Here is a 26,709-nt window from a genome sequence, read left to right as displayed (position 1 = left end):
AATAAATTAATAAAATAAATATGTTATATAAAAAAAATGGGGGGGGGGGGCAGGTACTAGGTGCCCTATGCCCTATGCTCTCTGCGTACCCTGTGTATAGGTAGCGGCGGCCCTGCGCTCTATCCACTAGGCTACCGGAGCGCCCCATTTACATGACAACTTTGACATTACTGTAGCTCTGTTTCCTCTGCTGATGGACAATTACTGTAAACTATCGTGCAAAATAACATTCTGTTTTAAACAATAATGTTTTTATGTGTGTGTGTGTGTGTGTGTGTGTGTGTGTGTGTGTGTGTGTGTGTGTGTGTGTGTGTGTGTGTGTGTGTGTGTGTGTGGACTAATAATAAAGCCGCACAGTGGATCCCTCACATGCAAGAGGGTTGTGGCTCCTGTCGGCTGTGTCCTTGCTGTCCAATCAAACTGCACCTTATGTGTCAATCACAGTCCAGTGACAGATGGATGCTTCAGAGCAGCCATGCTTTGAAAATGAATGCTGGAATAATTTTCCGGTATTGGCATACTTTAAAAAACCTAAAGAACCTGAAGTGCACCTACACGCTTGTCCTAAGACACTAACACACGCACAAGGACATCAGTCCATCTCACGATTCTCATCACGTAAACATAATCTAGTCTCTTTAGTGTTTGTCTTTGATCTTAGCTTTTTAGTGGCTATGCTACATTATTTAAGGCTAGAAACTGAAGGCATTTGGCTTGCTGAATTATTGCTCTCACCTTCAAGGACATGTGCTAATATGACGTCTAAGAGTTGTGTTGATCTTAGGAAAGGCAGGAACATGCAGTGACTATCTGCATGAGACTTTAGGTATATTCCAATAAAGTAGGGTATTTGTGTGTGCATAAAATCATTTCCCTGGTGAATGTTTAAACAGTTTTTTTGAAGGATGCTTGTGGGGGGCTCAGTGACATATTAACATGGATAATACCTCTTCTTAACCCAAATGAATTTGACCTTTTCTATTCCAGGGCAGGGTGAGTTTAATTCACTCCTTTGGCATGTCTACGCTTAACAGATGCAGAAAACTCGCCCTGAGACTCAATCATCTGCTGCCAAATTGAATCCCCTATTCTGTGTGAATGAACGTGGCAGCTTTGAGCAGGCTGTCATTCCATGGCCATGGAGTTTGAAATAACACCCAGGATGGAACACATGGCATAATGTATTGGCCCCTCACCTCTTCATCCAGTCATCTCCTTTTTCTAATTCTCTCTTCTTTTCTCAACCTCTTCTTATCCCGCAGAGAGAGAGAGAGAGAGAGAGAGAATGAGTGAAGGATGATAGAATCCTAGAAGCTTTAAGGCCAACAGTACTACGGTATCTATTGGTGGTGTAGAATGAGCTCCATTATTGCTCTCAGGGCTCAAATTGAAAACATTACTGCCACCCATTCACAGTCCTCAGACACAGAGGATGCTCTTTATTTCCAATCTCAAGTCTCCTTTCTGGTTGAGGGAGCGCCCACCCTGAGTGTGTGTGTGTGTGTGTGTGTGTGGGTGGGGGGGGGGGGGGCTATGCGTGTCTGTGTGAGTGTGTGTGCGTGCGTGTGTCTATGTTGGAGTGAGAAAAATGGTGGGAAAGATAGTGTGTTTTTGCCTCCTTGAGGGTGTCTCAATAAAGTCATCAGTGCTGATGCAGTGCATATAGGTCACCTCTACTGAGCCGTTCTCATTACCGCTCGCAGATGGAGACCCACAGTGCATTTTTAAAAGAATAGCCTTCACATCACAGAGCTGTGGCATTAGGGCTGCCATGGGCTGTGGTGTTGACCTTGGGTTAGTCAGGACAACATCAGTATGCATTGTGTTTCACTCCAAAGGACATAGTGAGCTCTTAAATGAGTGAAATCACAAGTTACTTACAAAGGTCGATTAAATAAAGGGTTTAGTCAGGCCCCTTCAACTTTGAAGTCCAAACCTTTCGCATTCATAGGTTTTATAGCTTATCCTGTTGACATGAAAACCGAGTTATAAAAGGTTGGAAAACATAATGTACCAAAAGACAAGACTCCAAATTTACCACAAGGTTGGCTTGGTTTGTAGTATTTTCCAATGTATTGCATAATGACAGCATTGCATTCCATAGCTAATAGTTCATTAAACCATGCACTTGAAAAAAAATGTAAGTAAAGAAAAAGACAAATAATAAAATAAAATTATGAGACAAGTGAAAAGATATAATAAAGTAATATTTACAAACAAGGAAAACCACAAATGAAAATAAACCGTCCAACACTCGCAAAAAGGGGGGAGAAGAATCAAATAACTTATTTAATCTATAATAATCCTTTTCAAATATACATTTGTTATCAATAGAAATTAAATTAATTCCCAATTACATATTTATCTTTTTAATATTATCTAGTTATCTTTTAACAAATTGCAACAAATATCCTGTAGTACAGTGCGGGTGCCTTTCTAGCACCAATCTAGGGGCACCTGGAACCCCTAAAATCTAATTGCAAAAAAAAGAGGCAGGTTTAGTTTTTGAGTCTTTTCCAAAAAAAGGTCAGAAATGACATTACAATGCAGTTTTTTGTCAAATAATGTAAAAGAAAAATATGCTAAAAGAGTTCCAGGAACCCCCAAAGCCAAGATCCTAGAATGCCCCCCCATCCTGTTGTTTGGTTCATTTCTGAGCCGGCTCTTTATCTAAAAATAATTCTGTGGAAATAGAAAGGTCACATGTCCCCCATCCCTCCTCCGCCCTTGTTTCTCCTGTCATCCCTTCCTTTTATCCAGAGGAAGCTGCCAGATTGCTTTAGCCTTTTTAGTGGGGCTAGCTGACATACAGGCACGGGGCTGGCAAGGTCACAGCCAACACAAGCAGTCATGATAGAAACAGCAGCTTTAATGGAATACACCAGCACAGGTCCATAGTCTACCACATATGCTGTGTAGCTAAATCCTATTCAATTCTAACTAAACATGACAAATGTATCTTAAATTATACTCTTACCCTACAGGGATGCTTATCAAGAACTAGTAAACTCCAAATAAACTATGTTATGTGCCTGAGCTTAGAGCTAGCTTGGCCCTGAAGACCGCTAACCACAGTTCCATGGCTGTGAAGCTGTGGAATTTCCACCCTGGCTTAACAGTGACCAATTAGCAGCAGCTAAGAAGACAAAGTACGTAATGAAATACATCAATTTTGGAATTTCTAGAGGACACATTTCTTGTTACCAAGAGAAGCTAATTGTTTCCCTACAGCAGTGCAAGCTACACCTATCAAATCAGCTGAACTCAACCCTTAAAGGTAAAATATATATTCATTTTGCTGGAGACTTCACAAAATGACATAATTTATGTTACATATAATTCTGAGGTTGTGTACTAAACACCACAAAGGTTTAATAAAATAAAAATGTAATAAAAATCTGAAAATTATTCATTTTAATAAAGAAACTAATGGTTTCACTAAACCCTCTACTTCCTGAAAATTCCAACTTTATGATGTCATCAAATGCGTCATTGGTCACTGTATTGATTGTGAGCCCCTTAGTGGCGAAATATAACATAGTCCCTGCATTCCAAATCACATACTTTTTCTTTTTACTACACTACATACTAAAGTACAGAAGAGTTGGAGGGGCACAGGACAGAGAAATAAAACAGATAAGGAATGTTTTTTTCATTATGTCAAGAAATGTCAAGAATAAAGACAAATACTCTCTGTTCAGTCAGTTTAAGTCTTTCTTTGATTTTATTTTATTGCGTCTCTAAATTGACAGGAGATTATACTGAAACCAAGGCCCCTCTCTACTTTCGTACTGAAAAAAAAACAAGTTAGACATTTAGGAAGTCTGAATGATGGCGTAGTAATTATTATTCTAATATACGGGTCAAAATATCTCTGGATGGGGTGCCTGTAGCTCAGTGGTTAGGGCAATACAACCTTCTCTGCATGTCCTCTCCTCTTTGCCCCATTTCAACTCTGTCTCTCAAATATGTCTAATAACACAAAAATGCCCAAAAAATAATCTTCAAAAAAAATTACTCTGGATGATCTCAACATATAAATAAGTTCTAAAGTGGATTGTGCTAGAGAGGGGTAAAAGCTGCAATTTGCATTAAAGGTTATATGCAAAAAATACAATATGCAAATTAAATATCTCCTAAACTAATAATTATCTGTTTTATTTATACTCAGATTACATTCATTAAATTGCTAATAAGGTTTTGAGCAGAACAAAGTAAAAATGTTGCCATGATTGTTGTTTCTTTCACTACTTTATGGATGGGGTAACCAGGGGCCGTCAGTAGTCAAGTATGTAAAATAGGTTGGCAGGATGTGGGTTAAGGATACAATTGGTCAAAGCAACTATAATGTTATTACTGAATTTAACATCATAACCCCTTCCACTAGTCTACTATTAAAAAAGTAATCCCATTACTACAAAGGGTTGCTTAGCAATGAGTTATATCAATATCAGTTTAAAAGTCATACACTTACTCATAACACAGGACCAAATGTATCTCCTTTAACTTTTAAAACTTGTACCCCAAGCATTCACATGACATTTTTCGCTACAATTTTTTCGGTCGCAGGTTTCAGAGGGGCACTTTTCATCATTTTGAATTCCTTCATGCTTGTCTGGCAGTCAGAAGCCGGGGTTTAAGCGAGGCACTTCTTTTTGTTGGGCCTGGAGCACAAACACAGGTTGTGAAGGATAATGCTCCTTCAGCTGACAGCTTGAATAGAAGTGTGCGCGCTGGAAGAAAAAGGCTAATTGGTCTGAATGAAAGATTTACATCAGGGAATGGCAAAGGTGTTGCATTGCGTAATGGCTTTCCATCATAGAAAGAAAGAAGTGACTTTCTAACAACGTTAAATTATGCTGTGAAGTGGTCCCTTGCACATCTGTAGAACGACCTCAAACCCTAAACGACATTCCTATCTGACTTCCACTATAATCCAATTGAAATGTGTCTTGTGGCTAGCAGAACAACTAGAATAAGGAGGACTACTGCATATCAGTCAATGCATGAAAAAAGGCATGTATCACTTAGTTTTAAGGTGTTACAAAGTTTTACTTGCTCCTTGTGAAGCCAGTGTTTCCAGCAATGACAGATTATGTTAGCAGCTAGTTGTGGACATAAGCAAAAAACACCCTTTGGAGTCCTTCTGAGACTATATTCAGTTTTTTTATATTCAGTATCTGATGTTTGGCGCCTTAATCGCTCACTGCACAACAGTGGCTTCGAAAGGACTGAACAGATGTGTCCGCATTGTAAAAGAGGGAGAAGGTTGACAAAGAGATAGAAGATGATGAGATAAGATGGATGAAAGAGAATGATACAGTCAAGACAGAGAGATAGGAAAAAGACAGAGAGTAAAAGATGAAGTGGCATGATGCCAGTCCATTGCCTTACCTTGTTATCTTCATCCCACTCAGTTTTAGATTGATCTACTCGTCTGACAGGGAGAACCAACTCTATCAGGGTTTTACAGAGTTGTTCACCTTTCCACAACAGACTCAACTCAAAGCACAACAATTGGTGTTTATTAGTTTGCATTGTGATACAATCAATTCATGAGGTCAATAGGGAACAGTCTTAATAGTACAGCGGATAAGATCACTTACATGCTAACATTAACATTTCACAAATGATTAGAAATGCATGACATTTCCTACAAAGTAAGTACAGGTGAAAGTCGAAAAATTAGAATGTCGTGCAAAAGTTCATTTATTTCAGTAATTCAACTTTAAATGTGAAAATAATATATTATACAGACTCATTACATGCAAAGTGAGATATGTGAAGCCTTTATTTGTTATAATTGTGATTATTATGACTTACAGTCTATAAAAACCCCAAATTCAAAATCTCAGAAATTTAGAATATTTCGGGCCCTATGATTTCCGCGATAACGAAAACGCGGATGGAATCACGCAATAAAAACGGAATCTGCTTGTTAACACGGAATGTCACGGAATTCGCCATTATTTTGGTGAAATTCAATTTCCAAGGCAAAGGGAAACAACACGGTTGAAATTAAAGCAGAACTAGGGAGGAATTTTGGTTTGGCGACATCTAAAGACCAAACTACTGCTGTGAAAAGTAGAGCCTGGCTGCAGGATCGCTAATGTAACACACAGCGCCAAACCCCTTTCACAAATCTGTCTATTCAATGTTTACTTATGAATGTATCCATGTACGTAACTCTGACATGTACATAACTTAATTTATTGTTAATAATATGGTCTGTTTATAAATTCGGCATATGATTAAAGCATCTAAAAGCACGTAATCATGTTAAACCTTTACTGTTTTGAAGTTATTAATGCCACTCGCTCCCGCAGATATTTGTGAAAAGATAAAACGGAATTTGGAAAAAAATTAAACTGATTTCATAGGGCCCTACCTCTATTGAAGATGTCCCTTGGAGTGTGAATTTCGCTTAACTTCCACAAGAGGTTCACTCAGGGTCTACACAAATGAGACTGACCCTCTGGGGAAGGTGATTGGCTGGAGATTGCAGGTGCAAGGGTTCCCACTGAGGGACGAATGTTTAAAGGGACCCTGAGGGGCCTTTGAACATTCTGCTGAAGGAGGGCGTTTAGCCTCTGTGTGGCCCCCTGTGGTAACTCTATCTCAGGGGTTGGTGGGGAGCCCTCAGCTGGGGATGAGTATGTCAGTGTTCCTCCCCCTCTAGCTGTACCACCTCCCCAAGCTGGGAAACAGAATTAGTGACTGATGGTTTTGTTTCTTTTCCTGCTGCTCCTCTTTGCTGGGTGGGCGTACTTTGTGTTGTGTGTTTGAGATAACCTTGAAGAGCAATGTGACGGACACAACTGGCAACAAAGAGGGAATTCATCACTTTTGCAAACCATTGCCATCGTAACACATGCTCACTACAAAGTATTTAACATTTTTCAGTAAAAATTCAAACCATTATTGCTGTTGTTGTTGTTGTTGTTGTTTTAAATTAAAAAAAGGTATTAAACCAGGAACTAAATATCATTTTAACAAACATCTGTGTGAAGCCAGACACACTGTTCAGACCTCATTTATTGTGCGCTTTCTTTTACATCTGCTGTCCAGAGTGCTGATCCTGGAGCTGTCCAGGGAGCTCACCACAAACTGATCTCAGGCCTGCTGCTGGCGTCTGTATAAGCCAATAGTCTATTGCATTTACTGACCACTCTATTATTTGTTCACCTATTAGTATCACTCTACACTCGGGACTCAGTCGTCTTTCAGAAAGCTAATACTAATGCAGTCTTATACAACAGTCCTGTTGTAAACCATACCTCCATTGCGGTTATACTGTTTAGGTTTTGTTGAAACTGCTTTAGAGGAGTAGATTAAACTTTGTAATGATTTCAAAGGGGGTATCATGCCTACTGTAATCGAATATAATTATGTTGGGAGAAAATGTTATGAATAGAACACCCATCAGTACAGTTCAATTAAAATACAGTCCCACAAACTGCAGCCACCAACATACCCCATACAATTGACTCAAAATCCTTTCAGAACATCTTCAACACAAAACTGAACATTACGACATACTGTATATGAAGGAAGGAATGTATACAACAAAGTTGTTCCAAGGCCAAAATAAAAAAAACACAATTACAGTATTTCCTCTGCCCTTCAGACTCAAATAAAAACAGTCAACTGTGCAACATGGAATTAAGTTCTCTATGGGAAAGTAGAATATGTTCATTTCAATTGATGTTTTATCATGGAACCACACAGGCTATGCAGGGCAAGAGTGGGAAGTGATGATTGTAAGCTCCCCCCGGTGAAACATAGAGTCAGAGCCTATATGTACTGTATATGCTGGGGTGGATGTGGGGCTAATGCATATGGTATAATGGTTATAATGTTATTGCAGCTTGATGCAAATGAGCGAGCAAAGGCACTGACAGCTTAAGTACAACGACATGATCAAAAGGTGGGGTATGTGTTTCAGTGAAGAGTGTGCCAAGTGAGTGTAGCGGGAGACTCAAATTGACTGTCTGAACTATAATTGCAGGCTTTGCCATATTTATCTAATGTCTGTGAGAGAGTTTAAGGTGATTATTTCTCCCCTTTTCTGTGAGCTGTTTTTTTGTCCTTTAATGCATCTAAGTATCTGAGTTATGCTTGGGGTTGGGATTTCTGCACTTGAGTCTCACCTAGAAACACAGAGTCCGAACACAATGGATAATAGTCTACAATAAAGAATAACAGGAAATGTACTTAAAAAGGAATACTTCACCCATACAGAACCGGCGTTCCATCATTATAAAATCGCTATTATAATATAATGAATGAAGATCCCTCAGTCTTTCCTCAGTCTTCCCTTGGCCCAGCTGTCCTGTTAATCCTATAACATACATATGTACATTTCACATGTGTGATGTTACCCAGTGAGGGTTAGACAGTGAGACCATAAAACACTGTTTCTGCCTTTTCTAAGGGTAGGATGAACCGATTTCTAAAATGTTTCCACATTTATACTACATAGGATCTCAGAGTTCAATACACCTTCATATTCGCACCGGTGAAGTAGGTCTTTAATATGGCAAAGCAGCATCACTCCTACAAAATAAAACAAGAGGAATATTAATCAATTTTCCGAGCAGTCAAAAAGCTTTTGAAACAGATAGGTAGTATTTTTTATTGACTACACAATGAGGGAAAATTAATTGGAAATGGAACTGGAGTCGATCAAGGATTTACCCTAACATTTCACTGGTCGCCAAGGAGTCAGAAGTTGACGAGCAGCTCCTCAACATCCCCTGTAACATGGTGCCAAGCACACAGAGGCCAATGAGAATGTTATTGCATTGTGACAGTGCATTTGCCTCAGAGTAAATAGGGTTTGAGACAGTTACTAAACTAATGTTTCATCAAGCACTTGATCCCGGCAGGAGAGTGAGAGTTTCCCTGATGCACATTGACATTGCTATATACGAGGATCACACTTCTCTCCTGCTCACAATAATGTATGTGAACTCATGAACATTACAAATTCACATTGTATTTGCATCACTACAGCGACTATACGGATACAGTGACAATCTACATAACACATATACAGTGTGCAGCAAAGATTTGTTGAAATGAAAAAAATGATGTCTCTGAGTGTTGCAACAGTGTGACTATAGTTGTGGGATATATGCTGTGAATACATGCCCAATGTGAACCAATACAGTATATATAAGACTTGTTTCCAAAATCAATTTCCAAGCACTAGAAAATCTATGTGATGATACACATTTCTGTCTTTTTATGGCACTTTAAATCTGACACAGGTCTAGAAAGAAGGGAGAACTTCACATTTGAGAAAAGCATTGTTTAGTTTTTGGTAAATCATAACCTTGATTTGACTTAAATGCAGTTCCTTAAAACTGTTGATCTCAAAGGCATTACCAAATGAATTTGCATATCCAATTTAGTTACATTGCATGGTTCCAAAATAATGAGCTGACTTACCCTCCACATCTGAACATATTCCTAAGTACAGGTGAAACTCGAAAAATTAGAATATCGTGCAAAAGTTCATTCATTTCAGTAATTCAACCTAAAAGGTTAAGCTAATATATTATATAGACTCATTACATGCAAAGTGAGATATGTGAAGCCTTTATTTGTTATGATTTTGATTATTATGGCTTACAGTTTATAAAAACCCCAAATTCAAAATCTCCGAAAATTTGAATATTACATAAAATCAATAAAAATACAGAAATGTCGGCCCTCTAGAAAGTATAATCATGCATATGTACTCAGTACTAGGTTTGGGCCCCTTTTGCATGAATTATTGCCTAAATGCAGCGTGGCATGGATGCTATCAGCCTGTGGCACTGCTGAGGTGTTATGGAAGCCCAGGTTGCTTTGATAGAGGCCTTCAGCTCGTCTGTATTGTTGGGTCTGGTGTGTATCATCTTGCTCTTGACATTACTCCATAGTTTCTCTATTGGGTTCAGGTCAGGAGAGTTATTCAGTAAGTAATTTAGCATCTCCATAAAGCTTGTCAACAGACAGGAGCATCAAGTGCTCTAAAATCTCCTGGTAGACAGCTGTAGTGACTTTGGACTTGATAACACAGTGGACCAACACCATCAGAAGACATGGTGCCTCAAATCATCACTGACTGTTGAAACTTGACAGTGGTCTTCAAGCCCCTTGGATTTTGTGCTCCTCCACTCTTCCTCTAGACTGTGGGACCTTGATTTCCAAATGAAACACAACATTTAATTTGGATCAGTGATGATTTGAGGTATCATGTCATCTGCTGCTGTTAGTCCACTGTGTTATCAAGTCAAAAGTCACCACAGCCGTCTACCAGAAGATTTTAGAGCACTTCATGCTTCTGTCTGATGTAGAAAGCTTTATGGTGATGACAATTTCCATTTCCAGCTAGACTTAGCACCTGCCCACAGTACCATAAACCACTGGTAACTGGTTGACTGACTATGGTATTACTGTGCATGAATGGCCAGACAACTCTCCTGACCTGAACTCCATAGGGAAACTATGGAGTAATGTCAAGAGGAAGATGATACACACCAGACCCAACAATACAGATGAGCTGAAGGCCTCTATCAAAGCAACCTGGGCTTCCATAACACCTCAGCAGTGCCACAGACTGATAGCATCCATGCCACACCGCATTGAGGCAAGAATTCATGCAAAAGGGGCCTAAACCAAGTACTTAGTACATATGCATGATTATACTTTCTAGAGGGCCGACATTTCTGTATTTAAAAAACTTTTTTTATTGATTTTATGTAATACGAGGGGCTGTTAGATGATCTTAACCTGTTCTTCAAAAAGTATAACTTGTCTATACCTTACAGTAGTTACATTTTATAGAGGAGTGAACGGCATCTGTGTTTATATCAAATGCTGATGCTTTTGATATTTATAACGCAGATTCATGAGCACAATGACTTGAGTTGCCTTACCTGTGGCCATTCCAGTCAGTGTTTCCCTGCCTCTGACTTCTTCCTATCCCCTGTAGTTTGTCATTAGATGTGGGATTTAGTCTGTGACATCATTGGCAAAGAGCTGTAAAGCGTTATCTTTCTCAGCTCTGTGAAGGAATTTGCTTTCAGAAGATAGCTTTGCCTTTTAAAAGGGATGGGACTCTGCAGGCTCTGCACCCCGTGGTCCTCCAGTGAAAGGGCCTAAGTATGTGTGTGCCTTTGCCCAGATATAGGGTCTCAAGGCAGGGGACGGATCAGGCCTATCCCCCCTGTCCTGGCTCATAGTGATAACACCAGTCCAGAGAATGGATAGCTGCTCCACAAAGTATAATAAGTAGAGCTTGCATTTGCATTCAGCTTCCTTATCATAAGTCTTTCCTCCTCCTGTTTTTGTCACAGCAACAGATTAAGGCGGCAGTGAGAGCTAAATGTGATACTCCCTGTGTTCCAATCCCCATACTTCCCTACTTTTCAGTATGCCAGAAAATAGAGCCGCATGGACCGGCGGCTCTATTACACGCCTTGCCTGACCAGGGCGTGTGAGTTACAGGCGCACCTCCCGTTGTCAAAATGGCGGCCGCGGTCGCGCACCTCCCGTTGTCAAGATAGATAGTATTGAAATGCTGGGAGAACATGTCGTGCTATTCCTGGGAGAACATGTCGGCCCCTGTTGGTGCTATTCCTCCGTTCATTTAGACTATTCCTCCGTTCATTTAGACGGCAGGAGGTGCGCGTGTAACTCACACGCCCTGGTCAGGCAAGGCGTGTAATAGAGCCGCCGGTCCATGCGTGTGGATCTCACGCCTCGGCGTGATACCGGGTCGAGTGGAGAGATAAAGATAGACAGATAGAGGAAAGAAGAGATAGCTTTATTTTATTATTTAGTTCAATTATCACTGTCACCATAAATCCGACTTCCCAGTACAACTGGAACGCAGACTGACTCCTGCTGTCGGGAGCCGATCAGCTGGTCCAAACGGCTGTATACCACAGAGATGAAAACGAAACTGAAACTTAACTATCGCCTGGCTGGGCTGAATTTGGGTTGGAGCAGCAAAATATAGCCTAAATTCATAAATATTGTTAATAAATAGATGTAATGTGTTGTGTGATTTTCATCAGTAAACTATAGTAAGCTATATTTTGCGCTCCGAACGCCACTAACTGTTCTGTAATACACTATCGCCAACACAGCTGGCATATTTTTTTTATTTATTTTTAAAATGTTTTGATTGACGTGATTTTCGGCAAACCACACAACTTTTCGGTGGTCACGTGGTCTTAAAAAAATCAACAAAACCCACCTCATGTGTATTTGAACCAATAACGGTGCATTCTATGCTGCGCACGCCATGAAAATTAGATAAAGTAACAATGCTGCGCTACGCAGCAGCCGGCAGGAGATACAATGTGGCGTCGCGCAGCAGCCGTCATCAATGGGTTAAGACAGTGGCTAACTGTGATTGACGGATGGTAACTCCTATCATATGAGCTTTGACGGTCATTTGGCCAATCAGATCCAGTATGTGTCATTTAGGGGCGGTGTCAATCAGCCATAGCCTCTGCAGGGAAGTTTACTTTTTTTCCTCTCCGAGTTATCGGAGCTTCTAAGTCATGGTTCAAGTACCCGCAGTTTTATTATTTTACCGTGTTATTGTGCCTAGCTATTTTATGTGAATCACTTTTGTAATTACATTCACGGAGTTTGCCAACCGTTGTTGTACGGCCGTTTGCATTGATTTGTGCGCGTGCTTATTAATGGTCGCGATTTGCGGATTGTCACTGCAGATTAACGTGTCACCTCAAGTTAATAATGTGCTTTTGGCTATTGCTGTTTTCACGGTTTTTGAACGGTGCATGGTGTTCTGGCCCACACACCTGAGGTTAATGTAGTGATTATAGCAGATCAGCGCCGAAACAACACACTCACCTGTTTCCTACACAATCGTCATATTTTGTACCGTTAGGTGTGTGCGTGTGCATGTTTGAGCGTGAACACGAGAGAGTGTATTTTTATGTGTTTGATTGAAGGTTGTGTAGCAAAGATAATGCAAATCCTGTTTGCCACAATATAAATAGTTTATTGTAAGGGAACAGTGTGATTGATTTGAGGTTCCATGTTATTTTCTGTCTTATTTAATGCTGGTTTTTGTCAGCATTTTTAACCGTTTTTTCTTAGTCCTTAATTCTCTTCACCAGAATACACCAAATAGCTTCTCTACATGTTCAAATCACACAAAAAAATCTCCCCAACAGGGGTTTGTTTTCGGATATCTCACCTTTTTCATGGCTTATGAGTTTGCATGCCTGCATCTGACCTTCAACAACTGAAATCAAGACCCTTGACCAGGCAAGTATTTTCCAATCTTTTATTGTCCAATTTTGGTGAGCATGTGCAAATTGTAGCCTCAGTTTCCTGTTTTTAGCTGACAGGAGTAGCACCCGACGGGGTCTTCTGTTGCTGTAGCCCATCTGCTTCATGGTTGGTCGTGTTTTGCGTTCAAAGATGGTATTCTGCATACCCTGGTTGTAACGAGTGGTTATTTTTTGTTACTGTTGCCTTTCTATCATCTTGAACCAGTATGCCCATCCTCCTCAGACCTCTGACTTCAATAAGGGATTTTCGTCCACACAAATGCCGCTCACTGGATATTTTTTCTTTTTTGGGCCCTATGGTTGTGCGTTAAAATCCCAGTAGATCAGCAGTTACTGAAATACTCAGACCAGCCCTTCTAACACCCTCAACATTGCCATGTTCAAAGTCACTTAAAACCCCTTTCTCCCCCATTCTGTTGCTCGGTTTTAACCTAATAATAACTGTGACCTTTGACCTCCATCCATCAACAGAGGTGCTACCCGCCCAGCGGTGCCATGTATGTGCTTCCTGTGCGTTCTTTATTGCTTTTTCTTTTAATTTTTATTCATTTCAATAAAACTAAAAAAATAAAATTTTGCTATACCAATTAATCAATTAATCTTCAGAATTCAATGAGCGTAGAATGCCTGCTGTATTAAGGTGATATCAGCTATATTGGGCTACATGGTAAATGTGGGGCAATGCCTCATATCAACATTACTCAGAAAAACCACCCATTAAGTGGCCTGTCATATCAACTCATACTTTTAAATGATAAGGTTGATAAATCAATAGTGGCAAATGTATGATTACACGTCCTAAAAAAGTTAGTGTTAGGGTATGATAGATAGATAGATAGATAGATAGATAGATAGATAGATAGATAGATAGATAGATAGATAGATAGATAGATAGATAGATAGATAGATAGATAGAAAGCCATTTTTTGTGTAAGTGTGTATTCTAGAACGCACACAGTAAAAATGAAAAGCAGACATTTTAAAACATAACAACATAATACCTCATAATATTCTAAAACACACACACACACACACACACACACACACACACACACACACACACACACACACACACACACACATGGAAGAGAACATTCCATATTACAGAATAGATCTATGTGATGTCATCATTTTGAGGATAAAAGTGTATTTCAGTCCTGGACACTCAACTGGTAAGCAGGAGAAAACACAAGCTCCCAGTCTCATCAGAATATCTCTTGAACGGAATACAAATATGGCATTACGAAGAAGGGTATTGAAGAAGAACTTTATGAAGATGTCTCGTCTCACAGAGGTACAGTATGAATAATATTCAATTTATATAGCACTTTTCTCGCACTTTTATTTAGTTACATTGTTATAGTTACATTGTTACATTATATCATTATTACTATGTATTAATCAACTCACTAACTACATTTACGTTACATGGGCAAGTGCTACATATATACTATACACTACTTTATACTCTCTTCTCAACTATATAAAAGTGAATTATTGTAGTTTTTTGCATGACATTGATTTTAGAGCTACAGCTATTGGTTATTTCTCAGAAATCGAGGTAGCATACAACAACAAATGACCAGTTTAGAAATTCAATGCACTGTTTTAGACTGTTTTAGCCTTAGGGCCCGTGTCCACCTAATGTCTTTTTCCAGCGTTAAACGCTGGCTGTGCGCTCGGGAGTGTGTCTACCGAGCGTTTTTTTCGACCGCTTTTTTCAAGCGTTTTATGAGCTGGGAGAGAGAGTGCTGTGATCGGGGGAGAAAAAATGCTGATCGTCACCTGTCAGTCAGACCTATCAACACTGGTTTAACTCTTTAGGCTTGCTGTTTTCTATTTAAATCGTTACATTTTAATATGAGTAGTCTTATGAAACAGAGAATACTTCCCACCATCCTCTGTTTGGATGAGGAGTTATCGCGGCTCCTGCAAACACACGGAGCAAGTTGTAGGCTGACGTGTGCGCATGAAACGATCCGTAGGAGATAAAAAATACAGCGAATCAAGTGTTCGCCTAATCTGCTCCCACAAACGGGCTCTCCTCCCTCTGTTCTGGTCATTTTTAAGTCACTATTTGTGTACTGTTTTGGGTAAACAGAGACGGAAAAAGCAGTTTCTCTTCCGTCTTCTTTGTTGCCAAGGCGACGAGTCCCGGCGATCTACTATCTGATTGGCCCTTTGAAAAAAGCGGCGGTGACGTCCCCACCTCCTTTCTGAAAAGTTGAACTTTTTTCAACTTGCAAATCTCGAAGCGGCCTTCCCCCGAGGCGGCCGCTTCTCATTGGGAATCAATTGAAAAAAGGCGCTTGCGGTGGGAAAAAGGCGGTAGGTGGACACAGGCCCTTATTGTCAAAAGTATTGTTTGTACAATATTATCAAGTGTATAAAGCAGGCCTAGATTTTTACAGTTTTCAACTTTCTCCCAACAGAATAATAGAGTCACTCTACCTCCTCTATATCCAGCTGAATTGGAAAAAGAGGCAGAAATGAAAACTAGAACGTCTATAAAAGTCAAGACATCGAAGTACATACAACTGAGGATGTCTCAACTCACCGAGGTACAGTATTATTTTATTACTTTACATACAAGTGCTGTTAATAAGCACAATTGAATTGTTCTTGTACTTTACTTGACTATTTACATTTTAGACTAGGGAAATATTGTAGTTTGTATTGCATTACATTGATTTTAGAGCTACAGTTATTAGTTATCTATCAGAAATTGAGTTTACATACAAAAACAAATGACCAGTTTAGAAAATATTATGTATTGTTTTAGATTATTCCACGAAACTGTATACGAAGCTATTATATCCAGCTATATAATAATAATGGATTGTATTTATACAGTGCTGTGTGAAAGTTTGTGAACCCCTTGAACCTTTTGGAATTGTATTTATTTTGACCATTATTAATAAATTTTTATCAATACCAGTATTTTTTATATGAAATAACAGATGTTTGTTTATCAATTCAACATTTTTCTTTTCCAGAAATCAATTGTTAAAAGACATAGAACAATTATTTGCCAACTGTTGTATGTGCAAAAGTTTGTGAATCCTGAGCTGCATTGCTTAAATCGAGCAGGTTAACACAATCAGGTGGGCCAAATTGATTGATGAAATAGACCAATGTAATGAGAGATCTTTAGGGAAGAAATTGGGCGGCACTAGATAAAACAGAGATAAAACCAGGTCAGTTTAGGCTCACCAAAGTGAACCCATACAGGTCAGACATGCTAAAAGGGAAAAAAATCTCAGAGAATCTCAGGAATAGAGTTTTGATGTTGCACATTTGTCTGGGGACAGCTATAAATTCATATAAAAAAAATTGAGCTCCATCGGTCCACCGTGAGGCAAATCATCTACAAATGGAGAGCTTTAAGAGTGACGTAACATCTGCCTAGAAGTGGACTTCCTTCAAAAATATCCACAAGTGCCACAAGAAAAGTGATTTTTCAGGTAAAAGCCAACCCAAACATTACATCTGGAGATTTGCAGACAATCTGACACCACCATTATTCACTTGGGAGAATGTTCTCTTGGTGGTAGGCAGAGTTGCGTTTTTGCCCAAACATGGCGGTTTTGGTTATGACCAAACAGTTAAATTTTGGACTAATCTGTCCACAGAATAATACTTCAGGTATCTCCAGGTGCTCTCTGGCAAAGTTGTGACAAGCAGTTTTGTTCTTTTTTGAGAGCAGAGGCTTCTTCAGCAACCCTCCCATGAAAGCCATTTTGACTGAGTTTTCTTTTTATTGTGGAACCATGCACATCTGTCACAGATGCTGCAAGAGAGGTCTGCAAATCACTAGATGTAATGTTTGGGGTTGGCTTTCTTGTGGCGCTTGTGGATATTTTTGAAGGAAGTCTACTTCTAGGCAGATGTTCAGTCACTCTTAAAGCTCTCCATTTGTAGATGATTTGCCTCACGGTGGACCGATGGAGCTCAAACTTTTTTTTAAATAATTTATAGCTGTCCCCAGACAAATGTGCAGCTTCACAACTCTATTCCTGAAATCCTCCGAGATTTGTTTCCTTTTTAGCATGTCTGACCTGTATGGGTTCACTTTGGTGAGCCTAAACTGACCTGGTTTTATCTCTGTTTTATCTATCCAATTTCTTCCCTAAAGATTTCTCATTACATTGGTCCATTTCATGACTCAATTTCTCCCATCTGATTGTGTTTACTTGCTCGATTTAAGCAATGCAGCTCAGGGTTCACAAACTTTTGCACATACAACAGTTGTCAAATAATTTGTTTCATCTGTTTTAGCAATTGATTTCTGGAAAAGAAAAATGTTGAATTGATAAACAAACATCTGTTATTTCATATAAAAAATACTGGTATTGATACAAATTAATTAATAATGGAAAAACATAAATAAAATTTAAAAAAGGGGTTCACAAACTTTCACACAGCACTGTATATGACACTTTAAAGTATTACAAAAACTCAAGCTCTTTTTATGAAACAGTAAACAGTAAAAGTAACAATAGAAATAATCAATATAAAACCAATAATATTGCACAAGAATAATTAAGTTTGATTAGTACAAATACTTGTTCATGAAGAGGATAGATAGATAGATAGATAGATAGATAGATAGATAGATAGATAGATAGATAGATAGATAGATAGATAGATAGATAGATAGATAGATAGATAGATAGATAGATAGATAGATAGATAGATAGATAGATAGATAGATAGATCGATCGATCAAGTGTGAAAAGTTCATCTTACAGTGTTCAACTTCTTTCCAACAGAATCACATGGTCACTGTACCTCTTATACATCCAGCTGAACTGGAAGTTGAGGCAGAAATCAAACAGAAGAAACCAAAAAAATCAAGAAAAGAAATGAAAAGCAAGAAGTCAGTCAAGTCTAACAAGGTGATTAGAGCAGAGGCACGTCTTGCTGATATTCTGATGAAAAAGGCACAAGGAGATTTTTCACCAACACTCACAGAGAGAAAAAGAACCTCAAAGATCAGAAAGATAGCTCAGAAAGAAAAGTTTCTTTACCTGCCTTCACCTCTGTCTCTACCGGCCCCAATCAACTTCAGTGGGGAATGGGATGCGACCAACTCCGACATTCTGGTAATTCATAATTTTACTTTAGGGTGTGTTAAAGGTGCTATGAGGAACTTTTTAATATTTCTGAAACAGTCTTGTTTTATTCCTCCGATGATCATAAATGACATGTAACAGTTAACAAGACCATGAGTGCTAAGAATGCTATTCTTAAATAGTGTTTCTTAATTCCTTTGTCATGGGGTACGTTCATCTAGAAAACTATAGCCGGCGAAGTAAAAACACTACCGTGTTTAGTGATGTTGTAAAGTTGATCTTATCTAAATAAGTTGCTTACTTTCAGGGTTCTAAAACAGCGGGGGAAATTGAATTCGAGAAAGAACTCGCTCTCTACTATCAAGAGAGTGAAATAACCTCTGAGCCAACGTCAAGCTACGGAACAAAGGAGCTGGTCTGTGGAACCAAGAATTCGGTCTCTTCTTCTATCTCGAACGGCTCAAAGCTCCTATCAAGCTGAGAGAAAAGGTAGGACAAGATTTGGTACAAACTGTGTCGACATCTGCCTCTCTGTGTGTTACAGACAGGGCTGGACTAGTCATCGGGCGTACCGGGCAATGCCCGGTGGGCCGGCAGGCATTTTGGGCCGGGCCCATAAAAAAAATTAAATAAAAAAAATTAAAATATATATTTTTTTCTTTTAATGGACCCGGCCAAGTCACACAGCCGAGGGCCGAGGTCCCCATGGCACATAAAGGTGCGTGCAGGCTGTCGACTTCACCTGAAAGTAAAAAAAAACTTTGTCCCATGCGGTCCCAGGCGATTACTCATTATGATTAGATCTAGGCTGGGCCTGGCCCAATCACACACACAGCAGAGGGCTGAGGTCCCGCCCCTTGGGTCTCGGCTGTCAATCACGTCACTAACTGACAGAAAAATGGAGAAAAAATTTAAAGGAGGCGCGGAGAAACTCCGAGATAAAAAGAGACAAGCCCTTGAGGCAAACGCTGCAAAATGTGCTAAAATATCGCACATGTTTGCTGCGACAGCTGGCCCGGCTTCATTAGCACCTACACGGTGGAAATTGCGGCGGCGGAGGCTGAGGAGGATGTCGTTGATGGGGACGGAGAGGTGAATGAAAGAGGTCAAGAGCAGAGATGGATGGCGCTGGCGGCGGCTCAGGCGAAGTGTCGGTAAGAAGTTTAAATTTAAGGTATGTTGATAAAGAAATATATGTTAAGCTAGCTTGCTAAACTTTAACACAGTATACATGTAGTTTGCTAACAGTTAGCTGCCTGCCTTATAACATCATGTTGTACAGATTAATCTATAGAGCCTGGTCAAAGTGGCTATTTTAGCTAACACAACAGTTAGCCCACTAAACATTTGCTAGCTTTTCTTTGGGGAGTTAAATAGCTCTGTTGACTGTGTATTGAAAGAACATCAGTACTTTGTTATTGCTAGTTGAACAACATTAATGTGAGGAAGCTGTCAGTGTTTAATTGCTTTATTAATTTATTAGGCTTAGGCTATATGGGTAAACAGCTTTTTTGGGACATGAAAACATAGATAAAACTTGTTTGTGAGCCAGTTTAATAAACTATATGTAGACAAACATGTATTCCCTGGAGAAAACATGTGTTCTAATATTTATTTTGTGTGTGTGTGTGTGTGTGTGTGTGTGTGTGTGTGTGTGTGTGTGTGTGTGTGTGTGTGTGTGTGTGTGTGTGTGTGTGTGTGCTATGAGTAGACTTTGTGTCCAACTTACAGTGTTATTTTAGCTTGCTTGCTATTATGTTATACTTTGCAGGTGTTAGAGCTTACAGTTATTATTATCATGTAATATTAGTGAAATATTGCTATGACGAAATTAATGATTATTCATTAGTAGGTAACCAGAGAAATAACACCAGTTAAATGAATGTTCCTGTCTCTCTCTCTCTTTCTCTATGTTTAGTCAAGTCAGACTGTTGGAGTAGGAGTGGTGGAGTCACAGGGAGATCAGGCAGTTGTAGACTATTTTAGCCGCCCTCATTCCACAAAAAGGCAGGAATTCTTTAAGTTTCACCCACTGCAGGATGCCACAAACCCTGTCATCCAGAGGCTCTTCACAAGAACGGACGACATGGCATGGAAATGGCTGACTTATAGTGATCAACGTAATGCTTTATTTTGTTTTCTTTGCCTTGCTTTTAGCAAGCCCAATGACCCAAGTTCTTTCATTGGAGGCATGACAGACTGGAGGCATGTGCACCAAAGAATAGAGGAGCATGAGAGAGGCATGGCACATAGACAGTGTGCTGAGGCATATGTGTTAAACTGCTCCAGAGCAAGCGTTGATCATCTCCTTGAGGGAAGACAGCTGAAAGGACACCGTGAGCAGGTTAAGAAGAGACGTCAGGAACGTGTGGTTGAGGTTGTGAAAGTCATAGGGAACAGAGGCTTAAGCTACAGACAGGAGCACAATGAAGCTGCGTACACCTTGGACATCAACAGTCTCGACCATGGCAATTTCCTAGAACTTATTATATTGTTGGGGAAATATGATGTGTGCTTAAAGGAGCACCTCAGCAGTGTAATTGAAAAAAGCAGCAGATCCATGCTTCAGGCACACAAAGCAGAGGCTCTCTCATCACCCTCCTGTCTAAAACAACTGTGAATGCAGTAATCGATGCTATCAAGCATTTAATTCAAGAGAGCATCACTGCAGACATCAAGAAAGCCGGAATGTATTCTGTGCAGCTCGACACAACTCAAGATGTTACAGGGAGAGAGCAGTGTTCTGTGATTTTTGAGGTTTGTGACGGATGCAGTCCATGAAAGGCTGGTTGCAGTCGTACAATGCAGCACAACTACAGGACAGTCGTTTGTGACGCTGTTAACTGAAGTCCTTGAGAGTCTGCAATTGGACATAGGCCTGTGCATCGGAAACTCCACAGATGGAGCCTCTAATATGCAGGGTCAATACAGAGGTTTCTCTGCATTAATGACATCCAAAAACCCCACCTATCAGCATGTGTGGTGCTATGCACATGTCTTGAACCTTGTATTGTCCGATACCACCCATAGCGTCATCATGGTTCCTACAGCTTAATACAAGTTAAATTTAAGACTTTTTAAGAAATTTTTAATGCCACTTGAAATGAAATTTAAGACCGACGACATATTTTAAACAAATGGAAACATTTATTTAAACATATTTCCACTATCAGTAGGCTTTTTGGAAAGAAACAAAAATGACCTCTTGCGCACATTATGCTGTAGAGTACAGGGAAGATAAAACAGATAAAACTCAACAGTAAGCCTATATCATCTGAACACTACAAGGAAAGTAAATGCAAGAAAGCATTAACATTAAAACTATCCACCTATCTATCTATAATAAAATACTGTCTTTAGTCTGCCACATTCCCACTCTTCACCACTGTGTAAATGTTTCAATTGTTTTTCTCTTCACCTGTTGTTGTGTATTTGATGTGTTTGCATTGAATATTGTTTATGTATTGTTGTTTTTCCTTTGAATTTGTTTGATCTCGACGTCATTGTAAATGAGGGTCACCCCTCAATTGGTCTCTCGAGGATAAATTAAAGTTAAATGAAAATGAAATGAAAACATTGTGGTGACTATTTGGTAAAACACAAATGATGAAATGCAAGAAGATGATATAATGTAAACAGTGGACAGCTTAATTTCATCAGGGCGCTTGAAATGAAAGTTAAGACCATCTACACAATCAACACAAATGGAAAAATGTATTTGAACATAAAAACATGACTTTTTGGTCCAGTGAAAAAAGTTTGGAAAAACACAACACTTTCCAGCTAGGGCATGGAACTGCAGGCTTTCGACTTCAGTTCCTCCTCCACCTGTTGCAATTCTGCCATTTTGTCTTTGTACCGCTTCCGTAGCGTGTTTGATTTGGTGATGAGCTGTGCCATCAGGGTGCCAGCTTTTCCCTCAGCTTGTGTGGCGAGCTGATCAGCATCATCCAGCAGAATCTTTGTCACCTCAGACAGACATTTTTTCTTCTTCTTAAGTTCCTCAATGTGCTCCGCAGCTGCCCTTTGGCTGTCTTGCCATTTCAGTCATTTTCTTTTGCTTTTCCTCATCTAGGTACATCCTAAACCTTGACCTAGCTGATGCAACTGAGGACAGCAGCTCCTTGGTGATGGGGACCTTCAGGACACCCCCACAAACGGTGACATAGTCACAGATCAAGCGTTGGGAGACCATTGTTTCTTCTAGCATGTTGCAAGTTTCAACCTCTTTGTTCATTGAAAAGCCTCTCTCAACTGTTGCCTGGCCATGTGAGAGGAGAAGAAGCTTCTTACAAAACTCCCACAGCTCAGAGTAGCATTTGCCCTGGAAAGCTTGATGGAGGAAGACATCCACCCTGTTCACAGTGGGTCGGTAGGGGAGGAAGGTGTCATTTCTAGCCTCTATAAAAATCTATAATTACATTCATCAATTCTGCCAAATCGTTCGTAAGGAATGGCATCATTGGCACATCTGTCTGATATGTGGTCAGGAAGGGGCTGAAGGTCCTGATGACAAACATGTTGAAGTACAGTTTTGCTATGATGAGAGGATCTTTTTGTGCCGCTTCAAGGGTGTCAAAAGATGAGGTTCCTGGATTTGGTAGCCCCTTGGTCCTGACTGCATCCACGTACATGGTCAATGAAGGCCATACCTCTAGAGCCCTCTCCACAGCTGGTAAATTCTCAAGCCAACGGTGGCCACAGAATGGCAGTGGAAATTTTGTGTTTTTTGTAAGAACTGTGAAGTCCTCCCTCCTTGCAGGTGTGTTATGGAAGAGATTGTGCATGGACCTCAGAACTTTGTCCATTTGCCACATGATGAAGCCGCCTTTGCAAGCATTATGTAAGGTGTGGAGGCCACAGCTTCCTACCACAATCAGTTGAGCGCCGCCATATTACTCTGCCTGTTCTTGCTGCAGTAACTCAAGGAACTTCCAATTAACGTTTGGGCCATCCATGGAGACGGACAACAGCTTACGCATATCCAGGTCCTTGGCACCTTGCTGAGAATAAACAAAAATTAAGCATGCTGGATTAATAAAGTACAAATGTAGCAAACTGTCATACAGCACATTATCTTTGTGGATGGAAGGCTAACACAGAAAAGGAATCAATAATAATATTTATACACCTCAACAAGACAAAGCTGAAGTCCGGACAATATAAACTCGCCAGCCACTTCATTCAGAACACTTGTAAAATATAATGTAATCCAATACAACAGCTGTGCCATAACTTCTACCTTACAAATATAATAATGTTCTGTTTTGATTGACAATATTTTCACCTAATTACTGATGTTATAATTAGCAGTGGTGTTGAACTGGACTGCATAATATTGAACGTTTTGGTCGCCACATTTACATAAATGCAATGGGCAGAATTATTCAAATTTTCAGCTTCCTTAAAGGGGTAGTTCAGGATTTTAGACATAGGGCCTTATTCCCAAATTAGCCTTGGTGTTCTTTATCAGTGGAGACAGTTTTCAACACATTTAATTCAGTCCTTCTAGTTGCAGAGTGCGCTCGTGCTAAGCTAGCTCACGGCATCGGGGGGATACCTAGCCTGCTACTAAAACAGTCTTACCCACTCCACAGTACACCTGAGGCTAATCAATTATAACGCAAGACTATCGATGTAAATGTCTGTGTTGATAGAATCATTTTAGAAATAAAACCAACCTCGCACAACAAGTTGCACAGCACAAACTGATCCAAGAGCGTCTGGTGGAGCAGAGATGGCCTGTTACTGCAGTACTGTCAGACCCCGATACTACCAAGAAGGCTGTCCGAGACTTGGATTTAACAACGGTACAGTGGAGGATCGCGGAGGACATTGTGTCAGTTCTCAGGCCCATGGTCACTCTGACCGAGTTATTATCCCAGGAGATGAACACTTCACTATCAGCCACTCTGCCTATGATCATCAACTTGAAAAAACGCCACCTGCAAGCGCACACGGATGACAGTGCAGCCACTACCGCGCTGAAAGGAAAGCTCACTGCAGAGTTTGACAGGAGGTGGGAGCTGACCGGGAGACTACTTGCAACCAGTATGTACACGCAAGCTGCAGTTCTCCATCCCCGTTTCAAAAAACTGACCTTCATAGAGGATGTTGAACAAAGAGAGGTGGCGTATGAAATGGTGGCAAATTTAGCGGAGAGTTGTTCACAAGACAGCACGCAGGGGCCGGGCCAAGCGCGAGCAGAGGAAACTCAGCCGTCTCCTCAAAAAAAGAAAAAGGAAGAAAAAGAAAAAGAGATAGCCATGCTGCTGATGTCAGCTGGTGAAGATGAAGATGATGAAGAAGAAGAAGAGGGACTGATCCAGTCAGAAATGAAGACTTACCTGCAAGATCAAACAAAAGTTGATGCGGGGCCACTGAACTGGTGGAAAAAAAACGAAGACCGCTACCCCAAGCTTTCCAAAGCAGCCAAACGTGTGCTCTGCGTCCCCTCCACGTCCACACCATCCGAGAGAATATTCTCCAAGGCTGGCTTCATCGTGAACAAGACACGGAGTTCACTTCTTCCAGATAATGTGGACATGTTAATCTTTCTCTCCCACAACATGTCCCGGATTAAATATTCCGCATAAAACGGTAGACTAACAGACAAAGGCCGTAGGCTACTTTGATTTAGGCTAGATCATCCAATTGCTCATTCGTTTTAGACCTTTGGATATTTATTGTGTTTATTTTTCCACACTTTAATGTTGCCTTTTATTTTATAAAGGAATAGCCTATTCAAGTCGGAGGAGTTAAAGCTAACAATATTGTCATCATTCGTTATGTTAGCTAGACATTTGTTGTAATTGAATTGTGTCGATTGATTTATATAGATGTTTGTATTTTCGAATTGTTTATAAAGACAAATGGTAGCCTATGCCTAATATACATTACTGATTATTCTGTTGAAACATTTACAAACCTTGATTTTATTTTCATGTAAATCTACTCAATTTTTTTGTTACGTCATATATTCTTTGTTGTAAATAAATAAATAAATTGGCCTTTAGGTTGGACTAGAAAGTTGTTACGCTATTTGGTGTAAATGCCGTCAATTTATTTAGCACCGCATTTGTTTATTCAGTTGGACATTGTTTGTTTTAATTGTTGAATTAAATCATCAAAAAGCCACCTTGTGATATATTGCTTTATCATTTTAATCCAGGCTATAGCCTACACCAGATATCTCAAGTCAAATAGTAGGCCTATGCATTATATCATACAGCAGTTTTTTCAGCAGTTTTTATTGATTTTAAACAATGCAAAATATATATTGTCATTAAACCTACAATCACTATTATTTACAGAGTTTCCATTGTCCTGTAATTACCGTCAGATTTTTTTTTTACAAACTACAAATTATTTAATTTATCCTAAATTGTACCAATATGTATACTTTTTTTTATTTAATAGACTATGTTTAATGTTTTAAAGTTTGGTTTTAGTTAACAGAAGGACATTTAAAAAATATATATCATTATTAATATAATAATTATATGTAGACCTAGATACAAAAAATATATAGATATAGATATTATTTTTATATTTTTATGGGGAGAAATAATTCTGAATCAGCAACAAATTGCAATTGGCAGGTTAGATTATTTTTTCTAAATTGCAATCAGTGCACCCCTATTCATTTTTCTACAATTATTACTGCACACACTAGGATATAATATTAATTGAGAATCTCAAATGAGACCAAGATGACAGGCTCAAAGGTAATTACAGTGAAATGCAAGGGTTAGGGTTATGCAAGTTTTCGATCATACTTTGTGTGCTACCAAATTATTTTTTGTACTACTGAATTTTTTTGCTTGCTAGCACCAGTGCTACCACCTATAAAAATAAGCGTATAGCCCTGCATAATGTTCAAATATTATGTCAAATTGAAAAAAAAACTGGCAGGTAATGTAGGTGAAGTTTTACTGAAACAAAATATACCAAACACAGCAAGCTTAACATTTTTGTATGTGCCCTCTTTGTTATGATTGACAGAACTTTGAGGAATTTGGGGAAAACGCCTATGTATTCACCTGCTATTTGTTCATAAAATTTGTATGAAGGTTGATGCCACCTCAATCAAACTTTTAAATTACCATAAAACATTCCATGTATTTATTTTCAGCTTTCAAAAAAATTCAATATGAATATATGTATTCCCTGCTGACCGTCTGGGGTGTCTGTGCCGAGCACTAAACACTATTCTAGCCAGTCGAGAAGTCACGTGTTCAAAGCGGTCTACCCTTTGTAACTTCGTGACGTCGCATGTAACTTCGTGAAGTCACCACGCGGATGTTTCC

This window comes from Ammodytes marinus (assembly GCF_949987685.1).
Source record: "Ammodytes marinus genome assembly, chromosome: 10".
Classification (NCBI taxonomy): Eukaryota; Metazoa; Chordata; class Actinopteri; order Uranoscopiformes; family Ammodytidae; genus Ammodytes; species Ammodytes marinus.
This window is presented reverse-complemented; position numbering follows the sequence as displayed.